This window comes from Cherax quadricarinatus, chromosome 24 (genome assembly GCF_038502225.1).
Source record: "Cherax quadricarinatus isolate ZL_2023a chromosome 24, ASM3850222v1, whole genome shotgun sequence".
NCBI classification, from domain to species: domain Eukaryota; kingdom Metazoa; phylum Arthropoda; class Malacostraca; order Decapoda; family Parastacidae; genus Cherax; species Cherax quadricarinatus.
Genome location: NC_091315.1, coordinates 2,525,290 through 2,545,448, shown reverse-complemented (window position 1 = coordinate 2,545,448; position 20,159 = coordinate 2,525,290).

Genomic DNA, 20,159 nt, shown 5'->3' with positions numbered 1-20,159 from the left:
AGGGAAATCGGCCTGACGACACTGGAGGCCAGGAGGGTTAGGGGAGACATGATAACGACATATAAAATACTGCGCGGAATAGACGAGGTGGACAAAGACGGGATGTTCCAGAGATGGGACACAGACACAAGAGGTCACAATTGGAAGTTGAAGACTCAGATGAATCAAAGGGATGTTAGGAAGTATTTCTTCAGTCATAGAGTAGTCAGGCCATGGAATAGCCTAGAAAGTGATGTGGTGGAGGCAGGAACCATACATAGTTTTAAGGCGAGGTATGATAGAGCTCATGGGGCAGGGAGAGAGAGGACCTAGTAGCAATCAGCGAAGAGGCGGGGCCAGGAGCTGTGACTCGACCCCTGCAACCACAAATAGGTGAGTACAAATAGGTGAGTACACACACACACACACAAACAAACATACACACACACACACACACACACACACACACACACACACACACACACACACACACACACACACACACACATATACACACACACACACACAAACTGGAGGACCAAGCAAGGATAACAGGGAAGGCACTACAATGGATCAGGGAATACTTGTCAGGAAGACAACAGCGAATCATGGTACGTGGCGAAGTGTCAGAGTGGGCACCTGTGACCAGCGGGGTCCCACAGGGGTCAGTCCTAGGACCAGTGCTGTTTCTGGTATTTGTGAACGACAGGACGGAAGGAATAGACTCCGAACTGTCCCTGTTTGCAGATGGCGTGAAGTTGATGAGAAGAATTCATTCGATCGAAGACCAGGCAGAACTACAAAGGGATCTGGACAGGCTGCAGACCTGGTCCAGCAATTGGCTCCTGGAGTTCAACCCCATCAAGTGCAAAGTCATGAAGATTGGGGAAGGGCAAAGAAGACCGCAGACGGAGTACAGTCTAGGTGGGCCAGAGACTACAAACCTCACTCGAGGAAAAAGATCTTCGGGTGAGTATAACACCAGGCACATCTGAAGTGCACATCAACCAAATAACTGCTGCAGCATATGGGCGCCTAGAAAACCTCAGAACAGCATTTCGACATCTTAATAAGGAATCATTCAGGACCCTGTACACCGTGTACGTTAGGCCCATATTGGAGTATGCGGCACCAGTTTGGAACCCACACCTAGCCAAGCACGTAAAGAAACTAGAGAAAGTGCAAAGGTTTGCAACAAGACTGGTCCCAGAGCTAAGAGATATGTCCTACTAGGAGAGTTTAAGGGAAATCAACCTGACGGCACTGGAGGACAGGAGAGGTAGGGAGGACATGATCAGGACATACAAAATACTGAGAGGAATTGAGAAGGAGGACAAGGACAGTATGTTCCAGAGATGGGACACAGCAACAAGGGGACACAGTTGGAAGTTGACGACACAGATGAATCACAGGGATGTTAGGAAGTATTTCTTCAGCCACAGAGTAGTCAGGAAGTGGAATAGTTTGGGAAGCGATGTAGTGGAGGCAGGATCCATACATAGATTTAAGCAGAGGTATGATAAAGCTTACGGTTCATGGAGAGTGACCTAGTAGCGACCAGTGAAGAGGAGGGTCCAGGAGCTTGGACTCGACCCCTGCAACCTCAACTAGGTGAGTACACACACACACACACACACACACACACACCGGGAAGGAGAGACTGAGAGCATTATCTCAGTAACAAGAGAGGACATGACCAAACTGACAAATTTTCAGAGACTTGGGCAGTATTTGAGAAAAGAACCTACTAATTAGATTGACATTCAAGACAAAAATTATATGAAACAAGATCCTGCAGAGGGAACCACAGTAGAAGGATTCCCCAAAATTCCAGCGAGTGTGCCTCGACCGTGATAGAACACAAAATGAACAGGAACAGCTGAGAAACAGATTTACAAGGTGCTAGAAGCAGGAAGGGGAGACAGAACAGGTACCAACAGACAGGGAAGAGCAGCTTTAGGGGGAATAACTAAAACAAATGCCCACATAACCACCTACAGCATTCTCTCAACCACTACCCTACCACCTTACACCAACCAAACGCAATAACCTGAAACAAACTACATTCCACACCCAGTCTCGCCCCCTTTAGCACTAATACCACCACAACACCAGCCTTCACTTATATCCAGCCCTGTCTACCACACGTTCAGGCAGTACAATCCCTTCTCATAATCCCTGAAAACAGTTCAGGAAAGGAAGCTGAAGGTAAGGTATACAAACTCATAAGGAAAAACAAATAAGGGTAACAAGTAGCAGGAAAGAATCACTGAAGTATCCCCGGACATTATAGCACTCACGGAGGAAAAGCTCAAACGGGTGATAACAGATGCGATCTTTCCTCCTGGACATCAGATCCTGAGGGAAAACAGAGGATACAGAGGGGAAGGAGGACTTGTACTGCTCATCAAAAACCAGTGGACTTTTGAGATGAGAGGACTAGTGAGAGGTGAAGAGGAAAAACTACATAGTAGGATCTCTTCTAAAAGGGGGTGCAGAGTGATGTACAACCTGTCACTGAATAGCAGGAGACACAGACAAGATTTTTTTTTTATTATTAACTCACTGGCCGATTCCCACCAAGGCAGGGTGGCCAGAAAAAAAAAACTTTCACCATCACTCACTCCATCACTGTCTTGCCAGAAGGGTGTTTTACACTACAGTTTTTAAACTGCAACATTTAACACCCCTCCTTCAGAGTGCAGGCACTGTACTTCCCATCTCCAGGACTCAAGTCCGGCCTGCCGATTTCCCTGAATCCCTTCATAAATGTTACTTTGCTCACACTCCAACAGCACGTCAAGTATTAAAAACCATTTGTCTCCATTCACTCCTATCAAACACGCTCACGCATGCCCGCTGGAAGTCCAAGCCCCTCGCACACAAAATCTCCTTTACCCCAACCCTCCAACCTTTCCTATGCCGACCCCTACCCCGCCTTCCTTCCACTACAGACTGATACACTTTCATTCTCTCTACATGTACAAACCACATCAACAACCCTTCCTCAGCCCTCCGGACAGCAGTTTTGGCAATCCCGCACCTCCCCCTTACATTGCCCTCAGACATGACATCTCCACTGCCTCCAGCCTTCTCCTCGCTGCAACATTCATCACCCATGCTTCACACCCATATAAGAGCGTTGGTAAAACTATACTCTCATACATTCCCCTCTTTGCCTCCAAGGACAAAGTTCTTTGTCTCCACAAACTCCTAAGTGCACCACTCACCCTTTTCCCCTCATCAATTCTATGATTCACCTCATCTTTCATATATCCATCAGCTGACACGTCCACTCCCAAATATCTGAATACATTCACCTCCTCCATACTCTCTCCCTCCAATCTGATATCCAATCTTTCATCACCTAATCTTTTTGTTATCCTCATAACCTTACTCTTTACTGTATCCACTTTTAATTTTCTTCTTTTACATACACTACCAAATTCATGCACCAACCTCTGCAACTTCTCTTCGGAATCTCCTAAGTGCACAGTGTCATCAGCAAAGAGCAACTGTGACAACTCCCACTTTATGTGTGATTCTTTATCTTTTAACTCCACGCCTCTTGCCAAGACCCTCGCATTTACTTCTCTTACAACCCCATCTATAAATATATTAAACAACCACGGTGACATCACATATCCTTGTCTAAAACCTACTTTTACTGGGAAATAATCTCCCTCTTTCCTACATATTCTAACTTGAGCCTCACTATCCTCGTAAAAACTCTTCACTGCTTTCAGCAACCTACCTCCTATACCATACACCTGCAACATCTGCCACATTGCCCCCCTATCCACCCTGTCATACGCCTTTTCCAAATCCATAAATGCCACAAAAACCTCTTTAGCCTTATCTAAATACTGTTCACTTATATGTTTCACTGTAAACACCTGGTCCACACACCCTCTACCTTTCCTAAAGCCTCCTTGTTCATCTGCTATCCTATTCTCCGTCTTACTCTAAATTCTTTCAATAATAACTCTACCATACACTTTACCAGGTATACTCAACAGATTTATCCCCCTATAATTTTTGCACTCTCTTTGCCTTCTTGCAAAGGAACTATGCATGCTCTCTGCCAATCCCTAGGTACCTTACCCTCTTCCATACATTTATTAAATAATAGCATCAACCACTCCAAAACTATATCCCCGCCTGCTTTTAACATTTCTATCTTTATCCCATGAATCCCAGCTGCTTTACCACTTTCCTTTTACCTACTGCCTCACGAACTTCCCCCACACTCACAACTGGCTCTTCCTCACTCCTACAAGATGTTATTCCTCCTTGCCCTATACACGAAATCACAGCTTCCCTATCTTCATCAACATTTAACAATTCCTCAAAATATTCCCTCCATCTTCCCAATACCTCTAACTCTCCATTTAATAACTCTCCTCTCCTAATTTTAACTGACAAATCCATTTATTCTCTAGGCTTCCTTAACTTGTTAATCTCACTCCAAAACTTTTTCTTATTTTCAACAAAATTTGTTGATAACATCTCACCCACTCTCTCATTTGCTCTCTTTTTACATTGCTTCACCACTCTCTTAATCTCTCTCTTTTTCTCTATATACTCTTTCCTCCTTGCATCACTTCTACTTTGTAAAAACTTCTCATATGCTAACTTTTTCTCCCTTAATGCTCTCTTTACATCATCATTCCACCAATCGCTCCTCTTCCCTCCCGCACCCACTTTCCTGTAACCACAAACTTCTGCTGAACACTCTAACACTACATTTTTAAACCTACCCCATATATCTTCGACCCCATTGCCTATGCTCTCATTAGCCCATCTATCCTCCAATAGTTGTTTATATCTTACCCTAACTGCCTCCTCTTTTAGTTTATAAACCTTCACCTCTCTCTTCCCCGATGCTTCTATTTTCCTTGTATCCCATCTACCTTTTACTCTCAGTGTAGCTACAACTAAAAAGTGATCTGTGGCACCTCTATAAACATGTACATCCTGAAGTCTACTCAACATTCTTCTATCTACCAATACATAATCCAATAAACTACTGTCATTTCGCCCTACATCATATCTTGTATACTTATTTATCCTCTTTTTCTTAAAATATGTATTACCTATAACTAAACCCTTTTCTATACAAAGTTCAATCAAAGGGCTCCCATTATCATTTACACCTGGCACCCCAAACTTACCTACCACACCCTCTCTAAAAGTTTCTCCTACTTTAGCATTCAGGTCCCCTACCACAATTACTCTCTCACATGGTTCAAAGGTTCCTATACATTCACTTAGCATCTCCCAAAATCTCTCTCTCTCCTCTACATTCCTCTCTTCTCCAGGTGCATACACGGTTATTATGACCCACTTTTCGCATCCAACCTTTACTTTAATCCACATAATCCTTGAATTTACACATTCATATTCTCTCTTCTCCTTCCATAACTGATCCTTCAACATTATTGCTACCCCTTCCTTAGCTCTAACTCTCTCAGATACTCCAGATTTAATCCCATTTATTTCCCCCCACCGAAACTCCCCTACCCCCTTCAGCTTTGTTTCGCTTAGGGCCAGGACATCCAACTTCTTTTCATTCATAACATCAGCAATCATCTGTTTCTTGTCATCCGCACTACATCCACGCACATTCAAGCATCCCAGTTTTATAAAGTTTTTCTTCTTCTCTTTTTTTTAGTAAATGTCTACAGGAGAAGGGGTTACTAGCCCATTGCTCCCGGCATTTTAGTCGCCTCATACGACACGCATGGCTTACGGAGGAAAGATTCTTTTCCACTTCCCCATGGACAATAGAAGAAATAAAGAAGAACAAGAGCTATTTAGAAAAAGGAGATAAACCTAGATGTATGTATATATATATGCATGTGTGTGTCTGTGAAGTGTGACCAAAGTGTAAGTAGGAGTAGCAAGATATCCCTGTTATCTAGCGTGTTTATGAGACAGAAAAAGACACCAGCAATCCTACCATCATGTAAAACAGTTACAGGTTTCTGTTTCACAGTCATCTGGCAGGACGGTAGTACTTCCCTGGGTGGTTGCTGTCTACCAACCTACTACCTACAAGATGCTGTAGGTGGAGCTAGAAAGCTTCGTGTACCAACATGTAAGGGACACAATCAGATTGATGTGAGACGATGAAAGTTGGATTAATCTTATGGAGAAGGGAGAGAGTGGACCTAGTAGCGACCAGCAAAATAGAACCAGGAGCTGTGACTCGATCCCTGCAACCACAAATAGGTGAGTACTCATGCACACACACATACACACATACATACACACAAAGACAGGATGTTCCAGAGATGGGACACAGCAACAAGGGGACACAGTTGGAAGTTGAAGACACAGATGAATCACAGGGATGTTAGGAAGCATTTCTTCAGCCACAGATTAGTCAGGAAGTGGAATTGGTTGGGAAGCGATGTAGTGGAGGCAGGATCCATACATAGCTTTAAGTAGAGGTATGATAAAGCTCACGGTTCAGGGAGAGTGACCTAGTAGCGACCAGCGGAGAGGCGGGGCCAGGAGCTTGGACTCGACATCTGCAACCTCAACTAGGTGAGTACAACTAGGTAAGTACAAATGCACACACATGCGCACACACAGAATACAGTCTAGGGGGCCAAAGACAGCAAGACTCACTCAAGGAAAAGGGTTTTAGGGTGAGTATGTGGGCGCCTGGCAAAGTTAAGAATTGAGTTTCGACACTTTAGTAAGGAATCGTTCAAGACTCTGTACACCGTGTACGTCAGGCCCATATTGGAGTATGCAGCACAAGTGTGGAACCCACACTTGGTCAGGCACATCAAGAAATTAGAGAAAGTGCAGCAAGACTAGTCACAGAGATGAGGGGTTTGTCTTACGAGAAGAGGGTAAGGGAACTCACGCTGACAACACTGAAGGACAGGAGGGATAGAGCCGACATGATGAAAACATATAAAATATTGAGGAGAATTGACAAGGAAGACAGGGACAAGATATTTTAGAGATGTGACACAGTAACAAGGGGTCACCAGTGGAAGTTGAAAACTCAGAAGAATCTCAGGGATGTTAGGAAGTACTTCTTGAGTCATAGAGTTGTCAGGAAGTGGAACACTCTGGAGAGTGACGTAGTGGAAGCGCGATCCATACATAAATTTAAGAGGGCGTATGATTAACCTCATAGAGCAAGGAGTGTGTGCCAGGGCCAGGAGCTATGCAACTACAATCGAGTGAGTCCAGTTAGGTGAGTACACTCATCATTACCAACACACCAACACCAACTCACTCACCAGTACCAACATACTCACCAACTCCAACACACTCACCATCACTAACACACTCATCAACACTAACACACAAGGGTTAGGAGAGGAAGACATGAACCAGCTGACAAATTTTTAGAGAATAAGAGGGTTCTCAAGATGAAGAAATCATTCAGTCAAATTGATTTTCCAGTCAAAAATGGTGTGAAACAGGATTCTGCAGAAGAAGGGGCTCATTAAACTACCAGCGAGTGTACCTCGACCACAACAGAACATGAACAGAAAAATAGGAACTGAGAGGATACAGAAATGCTAGGAACAGGAAAGAGAGTCTAAGTTGCAGATGGGCAGAGCATACTCACCATCCCTCAGAACTACCTACAGAAGACCCTCAACTGCAATAAAAAAGAGCAAGCCCAAAACAACCCACACTCCATAACCCCTTCCCACACCACAGACTCCACCATCACAGAAGCCCCAGAGTATCCTGCCAGGTCTCTCACTCCCACAATCCCCCCCCCCAGACAACATTATTAGAAATGAAGCTGAAGGTTTGGTACACCAACTCAGAGAATAACAAATGTGAGAAGTGACTTGAATAAATTATGGAGACATCCCCAGACATCATATCACTCACAGAAACGAAGCTCATGGGGATGATAATGAATGCGATGTTTCCATCCAGATATCTGATCCTGAGAAAAGATAGAGGGAGCAGAGGGGAAGGAGGAATTGCACTGTTCATCCAAAACCAGTGGAGATTTGAGGAAATGGAAGTAATGGATAGAATGGAAGTGAGGGACTACATACTAAGAACATTTCAGACTGGGGTCCCAAGGTGGTGAGTGCAGTGATATATGACCCACCACAGAATAGCAGGAGGCCAAGAGAAGAATATGATTAGTACAACAGAACAATGGTGGACGCACTAGCTGAGGTGGGCAGAAGCACCCATACGTGTAGGGTAAAAAATACTAGTTGTGGGTGATTTCAATCACAATGAGACTGACTGGAAAAACCTGGCACCACAAGGGGGACCAGAGCTAAGATGATGGAGTTGGTAGTGGAAAACCTCAGCATCAACACGTCAGGGACATTACTAGAGAGAGAAAGAGAGGAGAGGATGATCCATCGAGGCCGGACCTCATATTTACCTTGAGAAGTTCTGACCCGGAGGACATCACACATGAAAGGCCCCTCAGAGCTAGTGATCACTTCGTCCTGAACTTCGAATATATTGCTGAGTTAAAAGGGGAGAGTGATACAGCAAGAGAAGAATGGGAGAAGCCAAACTACAAAAGAGGAAAATACACAGGCATGAGGAACATCTAGCATGAGGTACAATGGGAAAGAGAACGCCTGGGAATAACAGTAAATGAATGATAGAATACATGACCGTAGAATCCAAGATGGCAGAGAAGAGATTGGTACCCAAGGACAATAGAAACAACAGAAAGACAAAAACGACCCATTGGTTTACTCAAAAGTGTAGAGGACAAAACTGAGCTAAAGAATATAAAAAGTATAGATGACAAAGGATCAAGGAAAATAAGATTAACCGAAGAGCCAGAAATGAATATGCATGGATAATGCAGGAGGTCCAGCAGCAATACGAGAATGCTGTAGCATCGAAAGCCAAACCTGACCCAAAGCTGTTGTATAGCCACATCAGGAGGAAAACAACAGTTAAGGATCAGGTAATCAGACTGAGGAAAGAAGGAGAAGAGATCAAAAGAAATGACAGAGAAGTGTGTGAGGAGCTCAATAAGAGATTCATGGAAGTGTTTTCAGTGGAGACAGAAAGGATGGAAGGGTACACCAACAATTGCTGGACACATTACATACAACAGAGGAGGAGGGGAAGAGGCTACTGAGTGAGCTAGATACCTCGAAGGCGGTGGGACTGGACATCTCTCCATGGGTCTTGAGGGAGCGAGCAAAGGCACTGTGTATTCCACTAACAACTATCTTAACACATCTATCGAAGCAGGGCAAATATCTGAGACGTGGAAAACGGCAAATGTAGTCTCAATCTTTAAGAAAGGAGACAGGCAGGTGGCATTAAACTACAGACCAGAGTAACTGACAAGCATAGTATGCAAAGTCATGGAGAAGCTTATCAGAAGAGCTGTGGAACACCTAGAATGGAATGAGCTCATAAACGATAACCAGAACGGTTTCAGGGAAGGGAAATCCTGTGTCACAAGTTTATGACAAGCTGACAGAAGTAAGAGAAGAGGGAGAGGGGAGGGAAAACTGCATTTTCTTGAACTGCAAGAAGGTATTCGACATTGTTAGGCACAAGAGATTAGTGCAAAAGCTGAAGTAGCAGGCGGGAATAACAGGAAAAGCATTGCAGTTTATCAAAGAATACCTGACAGGAAGGAAACATCGAGTGATGGTACGTGACGAGGTGTCAGAGTGGGCACCTGTGACGAGCGATGTACCACGAAGGTCAGTCCTAGGGCCGCTGCTGTTTTTGGTATATGTGAATGACATGAATGACAAGGTGTCCCTGTTTACACACATTATGAAGCTTATGAGACGAATTCAAGCGGATGAGGATCAGTTAAGACAACAGAGGGATCTGGACAGACTGCAAACCTGGTCCAACAACTGGCTCCTGGAGCTTAACTTCACCAAATGCAAAGTCATGAAAGCTGGAGGTGAAGACAGAGTACTGGCTAGAGGTGGTCCAAGGAATGCAAACCTCACTAGAGGAAATAGATCTTGGGGTGAATATAATACCGAGCACATCTCTTAAGGTGCACACCTGAGTAAGGAATCATATAAGACTGTATACCATCTATATCAAGCACATATTGGAGTATGCAGCACCAGTATGGAATACTCACCTTGTCAAGTACTCAAAAAATTAGAGAAAATGCAAAGGTTTGTAACAAGACTGGTCCCGGAGGTAAGGGATATGTCTGACGAGGAGAGGTTAAGGGAAATCAACCTAACGACACTGGAGGACATGAGGGACAGAGGGGACATGAGAGGAATTGACAGGGTGGATAGGGACAGGATGTTTCAGAGTTGAGACACACCAACAAGGTGTCACAACAGGAAGTGGAAGACTCAGATAAGTCACAGGGATGTATGGAAGTACTTTTTCAGCCAGAGTTGTCAGGAAATGGAACAGTCCGGAGAGTAAAGTAGTAGATACAGGATCAATACACAGTTTTAAGAGGTATTATAAAGCTAATGGAGCAGGAAGAATATGGATCTAGTAGCTGCCAGCGATGAGGCGGGGCCAAGAGTTATGAAACGACCCCTGCAACCACAAATAGATGAGCACACTCATCATCACTAACACACTCACCAACACCGACACACACTTCAACTACAACACATTCACCAACACCAACACACTCACCAACACCGACACACACACCATCAGCAACACACTCACCAACACCGACACACACCAACACCAATTCACTCACCAACATACTCATCAACACCAACACACTCACCAATACCAACATGCACACCAACACACTCACCAGCACCAACACACTCATCAACACCAACACACTCACCAGCACCAACACACACACCAACACACTCACAAGCACCAACACACTCAACGACACCCAACACGCTCACCAACATCAACACAGTCACCAACACAACACACTCACTAACTCCAACACACTCACCAACACCACCACATTCACCAACACACGCTCACTAACTCCAACACACTCACCAACACAACACACTCACCAACACCAACACAGTCACCAACACCACCACACTCACCATCACCACCAACAGAGGAATATCTATGAACATTACGAAGGCAGCAGAGTGATGGTGGACACACTAGCTGACATTGCCAGAAGGATCCACGTCAGCAGGACAAAGTTGTTCATCTTGGAAGATTTCAACCAACAGAAAGCTAAGAGAATCTGGAGCCGCTTGGGGAAGCAAAGTCATGGTGAACCAAGATGCTGGAGACGGTATTTCCAAACTTCATGTACCAACATGTTAATAACACAACCTGAGAGAGAGAGGAGACGATGAACCAGCAAGGCTAGACCTCATATTCACCTTGAGAAGTTCAGACATAGAAAATATTACTCACGAAAAACGCTTAGGCGCTAGTGACCACGTGGTCTTGACTTTCGAATACATAGCTGATGGAAATAAATGGTATAAAATACCGACACAATGGAAATATAAACACATATGCAGTATAATGATTCGAAAATCACCTCTTTCAGCAGACTTTTGGACTACCCATGGGTTCGCCACTCAGTGCGGTCCTGGCGAACCTATACATGGAACATCTAGAAGCCGAACGTTTCTCCACCATTATTCCTTCGTCTGTCACCTGGCTCCGTTATGTTGACGACATTCTCCTCATAACTCCTAAAGGCTTCAACGTTCAAGCTCTCCAAGACAAGCTCAACCAGGTCGAGCCTTCAATCCAGTTCACACTTGAAGAAGAAGTCGACAACACTCTTCCTTTCCTTGATGTTCTGCTCTGCAAGGCTGACCACGAACTTCGTTTTAAAGTCTATCGAAAACCCACCAACCCAAACGATCTTCTCCACCTCTATCTCACCACGACACCAAAATTAAACGTGGTGTAATTATAGGCTTCTTCCTGCGTGCACTCAGAATCTGCAGCAATGAGTTTCTTGAAGAAGAATGCACGATAATTGAACAAGTATTTTCTAAACTCCACTATCCTCGTCACTTCATCAGAGACTGCAGACGACGGGCATTAAACATCTTCAACACACCCAGAGAAAACACTGCCGAGAAGACATACATAGTCCTCCCCACCAACTCCATTGCCAAACACGTTTCCAACATCTTTTCCAATACCTCATTCCAAGTATCTACCTCCACAACCACGACCATCAAGGACATTACCAGTGATAGACAGGACAAGCTTCAACCCTCTGCAGGGGTATACATAATCCCTTGTAATGACTGCAACAAATAATACGTGGGCGAAACATCAAGGGACCTCCAAACACGTATTTCAAAACACCAATACGCAAGCAGGTCTGACGACACAAGGAATGCCTGTGTACAACACCGTAATTCACTCAACCACTTGTTAAACTACAGAAACTCAAGACTTATCGCCACAGAAGACAACACTCAATACCGAAGAATCCTAGAATCATCACTTATTTCTATATCCGACAACTTCAACCAGAATAGTGGCTTCTATAACATAGCTGAACCACTTGCCAAGAAACTTCTTCATCGCTATCCCACATAAGAACACAGGAATGGAAGAACACTGTAGAAGGTCTGCTCACAAACTTATCCAATCTCCTTTCCAAGCTACCCAAGATTTTAGACTCTATAACCCCACTCGGTACATCATCAGATGCAGCATTCTCCACCTGACCTCAGCATTCTGAACCTGACTATAAATACTCGCGTCCCTTCCACCCCAGGTAGATCTGTTTGTGACTTGAAAAAGCCCACTGTGTGGGCGACACGTAGTCAATAAAGGATCACATTATACTGCATATGTGTTTATATTTCCAATACATAGCTGAGCTAACAATGAAGAGTGAAGCATCACGAGGAACACGGGAGAAGCCAAACTTCCAGAAAGGGGACTACATAAGAATGAGATAATTCCTACATTAGTTGCTATGGGTAAGTGAGCTAGAGGGATAGACATTAAACGAAATGATTGAACATGTGACCACAAAGTGCAGGGAAACGGTAGGGAAGTTCGTACCAAAGGGCAACAGAAATAAGGGGAAGACCAGAGTGAGCCCATGGTTTACCAAGAGGTGTAGAGAGATCAAAACCAGGTGTGTAAGAATGTGGAAAATATATAGTAGGCAAAGGATCCAGGAAACAGGGAGCTGAGTCGAAGAGCCAGAAATGAATATGTATGGATAAGGAGAGAAACCCAGCGTCAATACAAGAATGACAAAGCATCAAAAGGCAAATCTGACCCAAAGCTGTTATACAGCTTCATCAGACAAAGATCAGGTGATCAGGTTGAGGATGGAAGGAGAGAGCCTCACATGGAACGACCAGGAAGTATATGAAGAGCTCAGCTCAATATTCAGGGAGGTAATCACAGTGAAGACAGAAAGGCTCTCAGAAAGCCGAGGTGGTAAGTTGCACCAGGAAGTGCTGCACACACTACACACAACCATAAGTCCTGAGAGAGGGAGCAGATGCACTGTGTGCTCCACTAAGAACAATCTTCAATTAATCTATCGAAACGGGACAACTGTATGAGACGTGGAAGACAGCTAATGTATTCCCGATTTTTAAGAAAGGAGACAGGCTGAACTGAATTTCAGACATGTATTGCACGTAAAGTTATGGAGAAGATTATCAGGAAACCAGTGGTGGAGCACATAGAACGGAATGAGCTAATACATGACAACCAGCACGGCTTCAGAGGGAAGGGAAATCCTGCATCACGAACCTAATGAAGTTCTATGACAAGGTAAGAGAAGTAAGATAGGAGAGAGAGGGATGGGTAGACTGCATCTTCTTGGACTTTAAGAATGTTTTCGACACAGCATTACACGAGAGACTGGTTGAAAAACTAGAGGAACAGGCAGGAATAGGAAGGAAAGTACTGCAATGGATCAGGGAATACTTGATAGGAAGGAAACAACGTGCCTCGGTCAGAGACGAGCTGTCAGAGTGGATGCACGTGTCAAGTGGGGTTCCACAAATGTTAGTCCTAGGTTCGGTGCTGTTTCTTTTATATGTGAATGGTATGACGGATGGGACAGTCAGAGGTGTCCCTGTTCGCAGACGATGTGAAACTAATGAGGAGAAGACTTGCGGAAGAGGATAAGGTAAGACTACAAGGGAATCTGGACAGGCTGTAAGCCTGGTCTGACAAATGGCTCATGGAGTTGAACCCTAACAATTGCAAAGCTATGAAGATTGGGGAACTTCAAAGGAGACCGCATACGGAGTAGTTTAAGAGGTCAAAGGCTGCAAAACTCACTCAAGGAAAATGGTCTTCGAATCAGCATCATACCGAGCGCATCTCCAGAGACGCACATCAACCAAATAACTGCTGCAGCATCCGGGCGCCTGGCAAACCTCAGGACAGCATTTCAACATCTAAGTAAGGAGTCATACACTACACTGTACAACATGTACGTCAGGGCCATATTGTAGTATGTACCACCAGGATGGAACCCACCCCTCGTCAAAGACGTTAGAGTAAGTGAAAAGGTTTGCATCAAGACTAGTCCCGGAACTGAGAGGTTTGTCCTACGAGGAGAGGTTAAAGAAACTCAACCTAACACCACTGGAAGACAGAATGAATAGGGGAGACATGATAATAACATATAAATTACTGAGAGATGTTTGAGAGATGTGACACGCCAACAAGTGGTCACAACTGGAAGTTGAAAACTTAGATGAGTCACAGGGATTTTAGGAATTATTTCTTCAGCCAGGAAGTGGAACAATCTGGAGAGTGATTTAGTGGAGGCAGGATCCACACAGAGCTAAAAGAAGAGGTATGATGAGACTTATTGAACAGGGAGAGAGTCGACCTAGTAGCAACCGGTGAAGAGTCTGCACCAGGAGCTATGACTTGACCCCTGCGACCATAGTTAGGTAAGTATAATTAGGTGAGTACTCACAGCACCAACAGTTAAAATGATCACAATCACCAACAGTTAAAATGATCATAATATTCAAGCAATACGACGTAAAAAAATCGGTGAATTACGTCGAGATCTCCAATAAAATAACGTTTTGAAAAAACAAAGAATTTTAAATGATCAAGTTGAGACATGGAGTTGAGTGTTGCGTCACTGTGTTGTGTTGCGTCACTGTGTTGTGTTGCGTCATTGTGTTGTGTTGCGTCACTGTGTTGTGTTGCGTCACTGTGTTGTGTTGCGTCACTGTGTTGTGTTGCGTCATTGTGTTGTGTTGCGTCACTGTGTTGTGTTGCGTCACTGTGTTGTGTTGCGTCACTGTGTTGTGTTGCGTCACTGTGTTGTGTTGCGTCACTGTGTTGTATATAACGTCTTTATTGACGCTCCTGGCGAGGGTCATGGGTCAGTGCTGGCGCCAGTGTCATGGGTCAGTGCTGGCGCCAGTGTCACGGGTTAGTGTTGGCGCCAGTGTCACGGGTTAGTGTTGGCGCCAGTGTCATGGGTTAGTGCTGGCGCCAGTGTCATGGGTCGGTGCTGGCGCGAGTGTCATGGGTCAGTGCTGGCGCCAGTGTCATGGGTTAATGTTGGCGCCAGTGTCATGGGATAGTGCTGGCGCCAGTGTCATGGGTTAGCGCTGGCGCCAGTGTCATGGGTTAGTACTGGCGCCAGTGTGATGGGTTAGTACTGGCGCCAGTGTCATGGGTTAGTGCTGACGCCAGTGTCATGGGATAGTGCTGGCGCCAGTGTCATGGGTTAGTACTGGCGCCAGTGTCATGGGTTAGTGCTGGCGCCAGTGTCATGGGTTAGTGCTGGCGCCAGTGTCATGGGATAGTGCTGGCGCCAGTGTCATGGGTTAGTGCTGGCGCCAGTGTCATGGGTTAGTGCTGGCGCCAGTGTCATGGGTTAGTGCTGGCGCCAGTGTCATGGGTTAGTGCTGGCGCCAGTGTCATGGATCAGTACTGCCACCAGTGTCATGGGTTAGTGCTGGCGCCAGTGTCATGGATCAGTACTGGCGCCAGTGTCATGGGTTAGTGCTGGCGCCAGTGTCATGGGTTAGTGCTGGCGCCAGTGTCATGGATCAGTACTGCCGCCAGTGTCATGGGTCAGTGCCAGCCCCAGTGTCATGGGTCAGTACCTGCCCCAGTGTCATGGGTCAGTACTTGCCCCAGTGTCATGGGTCAGTACTTGCCCCAGTGTCATGGGTCAGTACCTGCGCCAGTGTCATGGGTCAGTACCAACACCAGTGTCATGGGTCAGTACCAGCCCCAGTGTCATGGATCAGTACTGCCGCCAGTGTCATGGGTCAGTACCAGCCCCAGTGTCATGGGTCAATACCAGCCCCAGTGTCATGGGTCAGTACCAGCGCCAGTGTCATGGGTCAGTACCAACACCAGTGTCATGGGTCAGTACCAGCCCCAGTGTCATGGGTCAGTACCAGCGCCATTGTCATGGGTTAGTACCTGCGCCAGTGTCATGGGTCAGTACCAACACCAGTGTCATGGGTCAGTACCAGCCCCAGTGTCATGGATCAGTACTGCCGCCAGTGTCATGGGTCAGTACCAGCCCCAGTGTCATGGGTCAATACCAGCCCCAGTGTCATGGGTCAGTACCAGCGCCAGTGTCATGGGTCAGTACCTACACCAGTGTCATGGGTCAGTACCAGCCCCAGTGTCATGGGTCAGTACCAGCGCCAGTGTCATGGGTTAGTACTAGCACCATTGTCATGGGTCAGTACCAGCCCCAGTGTCATGGGTCAGTACCAGCGCCAGTGTCATGGGTTAGTACCAGCACCATTCTCGTTGGTCAGTACCAGCCCCAGTGTCATGGATCAGTGCCAGCTCCAGTGTCATGGGTCAGTACCAGCGCCAGTGCCATGGGTCAGTGCCAGCGCCAGTGCCATGCGTCATTGCCAATGTCAGCATCATGGTTCACTAGCAGCAACAGTGCCATGGGTCAGTGTCACTGGTCAGTGTTATGGGTCAGTGTCATGGGTCAATGTAATGGGGTTGTGTTACGGGTCAGCGTTATGGGATTGAGTCATGGGTCAGTGTCATGGGTCAGTGCTGGCGCCAGTGCCATGGAATAGTGCTGGCGCCAGTGTCATGGGTTAGTGCTGGCGCCAGTATCATGGATCAGTACTGCCGCCAGTGTCATGGGTCAGTACCAGCCCCAGTGTCATGGGTCAGTACCTGCCCCAGTGTCATGAGTCACTACCAGCGCCAGTGTCATGTGTCAGTACCAACACCAGTGTCATGGGTCAGTACCAGCCCCAGTGTCATGGATCAGTACTGCCGCCAGTGTCATGGGTCAGTACCAGCCCCAGTGTCATGGGTCAATACCAGCCCCAGTGTCATGGGTCAGTACCAGCGCCAGTGTCATGGGTCAGTACCAACACCAGTGTCATGGGTCAGTACCAGCCCCAGTGTCATGGGTCAGTACCAGCGCCAGTGTCATGGGTTAGTACCAGCACCATTGTCATGGGTCAGTACCAGCCCCAGTGTCATGGGTCAGTACCAGCGCCAGTGTCATGGGTTAGTACCAGCACCATTCTCATTGGTCAGTACCAGCCCCAGTGTCATGGATCAGTGCCAGCGCCAGTGTCATGGGTCAGTACCAGCGCCAGTGCCATATGTCAGTGCCAGCGCCAGTGCCATGGGTCAGTACCAGCCCCAGTGTCATGGGTCAGTACCAGCCCCAGTGTCATGAATCAGTACTGCCGCCAGTGTCATGGGTCAGTACCAGCCCCAGTGTCATGGGTCAATACCAGCGCCAGTGTCATGGGTCAGTACCAGCGCCAGTGTCATGGGACAGTACCAACACCAGTGTCATGGGTCAGTACCAGCCCCAGTGTCATGGGTCAGTACCAGCGCCAGTGTCATGGGTTAGTACCAGCACCATTGTCATGGGTCAGTACCAGCCCCAGTGTCATGGGTCAGTACCAGCGCCAGTGTCATGGGTTAATACCTGCACCATTGTCATTGGTCAGTACCAGCCCCAGTGCCATGGGTCAGTGCCAGCGCCAGTGCTAAGCGTCATTGCCAATGTCAGCATCATGGTTCACTAGCAGCAACAGTGCCATGGGTCAGTGTCACTGGTCAGTGTTATGGGTCAGTGTCACTGGTCAGTGTTTTGGGTCAGTGTCATGGGTCTATGTAATGGGGTTGTGTTACCGGTCAGCGCTATGGGATTGAGTCATGGGTCAGTGTCATGGGTCAGTGTCATGGGTCAGTGTCATGGGTCAGTTACAGATTCCCCAAAACATAGCGCTGGAGAGGAAACTGAAGGCGTGGTACACCAATGCTGATGAAATAACGAATAAGTGGGAAGAGTGGCACGAGAGAGTCAGCCATCACTGAACATCATAGCTCTCACAGAAACCAAGCTCACAGGGATGATAACAGATGCCATCTTTCCAATGGGATATCAGATCCTGAGGAAAGACAGAGGGAACGGCGGTGGTGGAGAAGTGGCACTGGTGATCAAAAACCGATGGAATTTTGATGAGCTGGAGAGAGGAGACAGAGGAGAAGAAGCAAGACATAATAGGAACACTTCAGTCTGGAGGCCCCAAGGTGATGTATAACCCACCACAGAACAGAAGGAGGCCAAAGCAAGAGCATGATGAGAGTAATATAGCAATGGTTGACACACTGGTCGAAGTGGCCAGAAGGGCTCATGTGAACAGGGCAAAGCTACTGATCATTGGTGACTTCAACCACAAGGAAATCGATTGAGAGAACTTGGAGCCACATGGGGTCCAAGAAACGTGGAGGGCTAAGATGATGGAGGTGGTACTGGAAAACCTCATGTACCAACACGTAAGGAACACTACCAGAGAAAGAGGAGAGGATAAACCAGTGAGACTGGACCTAGTATTCACCTTGAGTAGTACAGATATTGAGGACACCACATATAAAGACCCCTTGGGGCCAGTGATCATGTGGTTCTGAGTTTCGAATACATAGTAGAGTTACAGGTGGAGGGGGAAGCAGGAAGGGCCGGAAGAACGAAGTCAAACAACAAGAAAAGGGACTATGCAGGCATGAAGAACTTCCTGAACGGGGATAAGTGGGACAGAGAACTGGCAGGGAAGTCAGTAGACGAGATGATGGAATATGTGGTAACAATGTGCAAGGAAGCTGAGGAGAGGTTTGTACCCAAGGGTAACAGGAATAATGAAAAAAGCCAGGATGAGCCCATGGTTCACCCAAAGGTGCAGGGAGGCGAAAACCAAGTGTGCTAGGGAATGGAAGTATAGAAGGCAAAGGACCAGGAGAATAAGAAGAGCAGTCGAAAAGTCAGAAATAAATATGCACATGTACGAAGGGAGGCCCAAATACAATACGAGAATGACATAGCAGCAAAAGCCAAATCTGACCCAAAGCTGTTGTACAGCCACATCAGGAGGAAGACAACAGTCAAGGACCAGGTAATCTGGCTGAGAAAGGAATGAGGGAAGGTCAAAAAAATAACCTAGAAGTATGTGAGGAGCTCAACATGAGATTCAAACACGTGTTCACAGAGGAGGCAGAAGGGCCTCGAGAAAGGAGAGGTGTGGTATATCATCAAGTTTTGGACACAATACATACAACTGAGGAAGAAGTGAAGAGGCTGCTAAGCGAGCTAGATACCTCAAAGGCGATGGGGCCGGATAACATCTCTCCATCGGTCCTGAGAGAGGAAGCAGAGGTGCTTTGTGTACCACTAACAATTATCTTCAACATATCTATCGAAACAGGGTGACTACAGAAAGTATGGAAGACAGCAAATGAAATCCCAATTTTTAAAATAAGGAGACAGGCACGAAGCATTAAACTACAGGCAAGTGTCACTGACGTGTATAGTATGCAAGGTCATGGAGAAAATTATCAGGAAAGAGTTGTGGAACACCTAGAAAGGAATGAGCTTATCAACGACAGCCAGCACGATTTCAGGGATGGGAAATCCTGCATCACAAACCTTCTGGAGTTCTATGAAAGGGTGACGGCAGTAAGACAAGAGAGAGAAGGGTGGGTAGATTATATTTTCTTGGATTGTAATAAGGCGTTTGGCACAGTTCCACACAAGAGATTAGTGCAAAGGCTGTATGACCAGACAGGGAAGGCACTACAATGGATCAGGGAATATCTGTCAGGAAGACAACAGCGACTCAAGGTACGTGGCGAAGTGTCAGAGTGGGTGCCTGTAACGAGCGGGGTGCCACAGGGATCAGTCTTAGGACCAGAGCTGTTGCTGGTATTTGTGGACGACATGATGGAAGGAATAGACTCCGATGTGTCCCTGTTTCCAGATGATGTGAAGTTGTTGA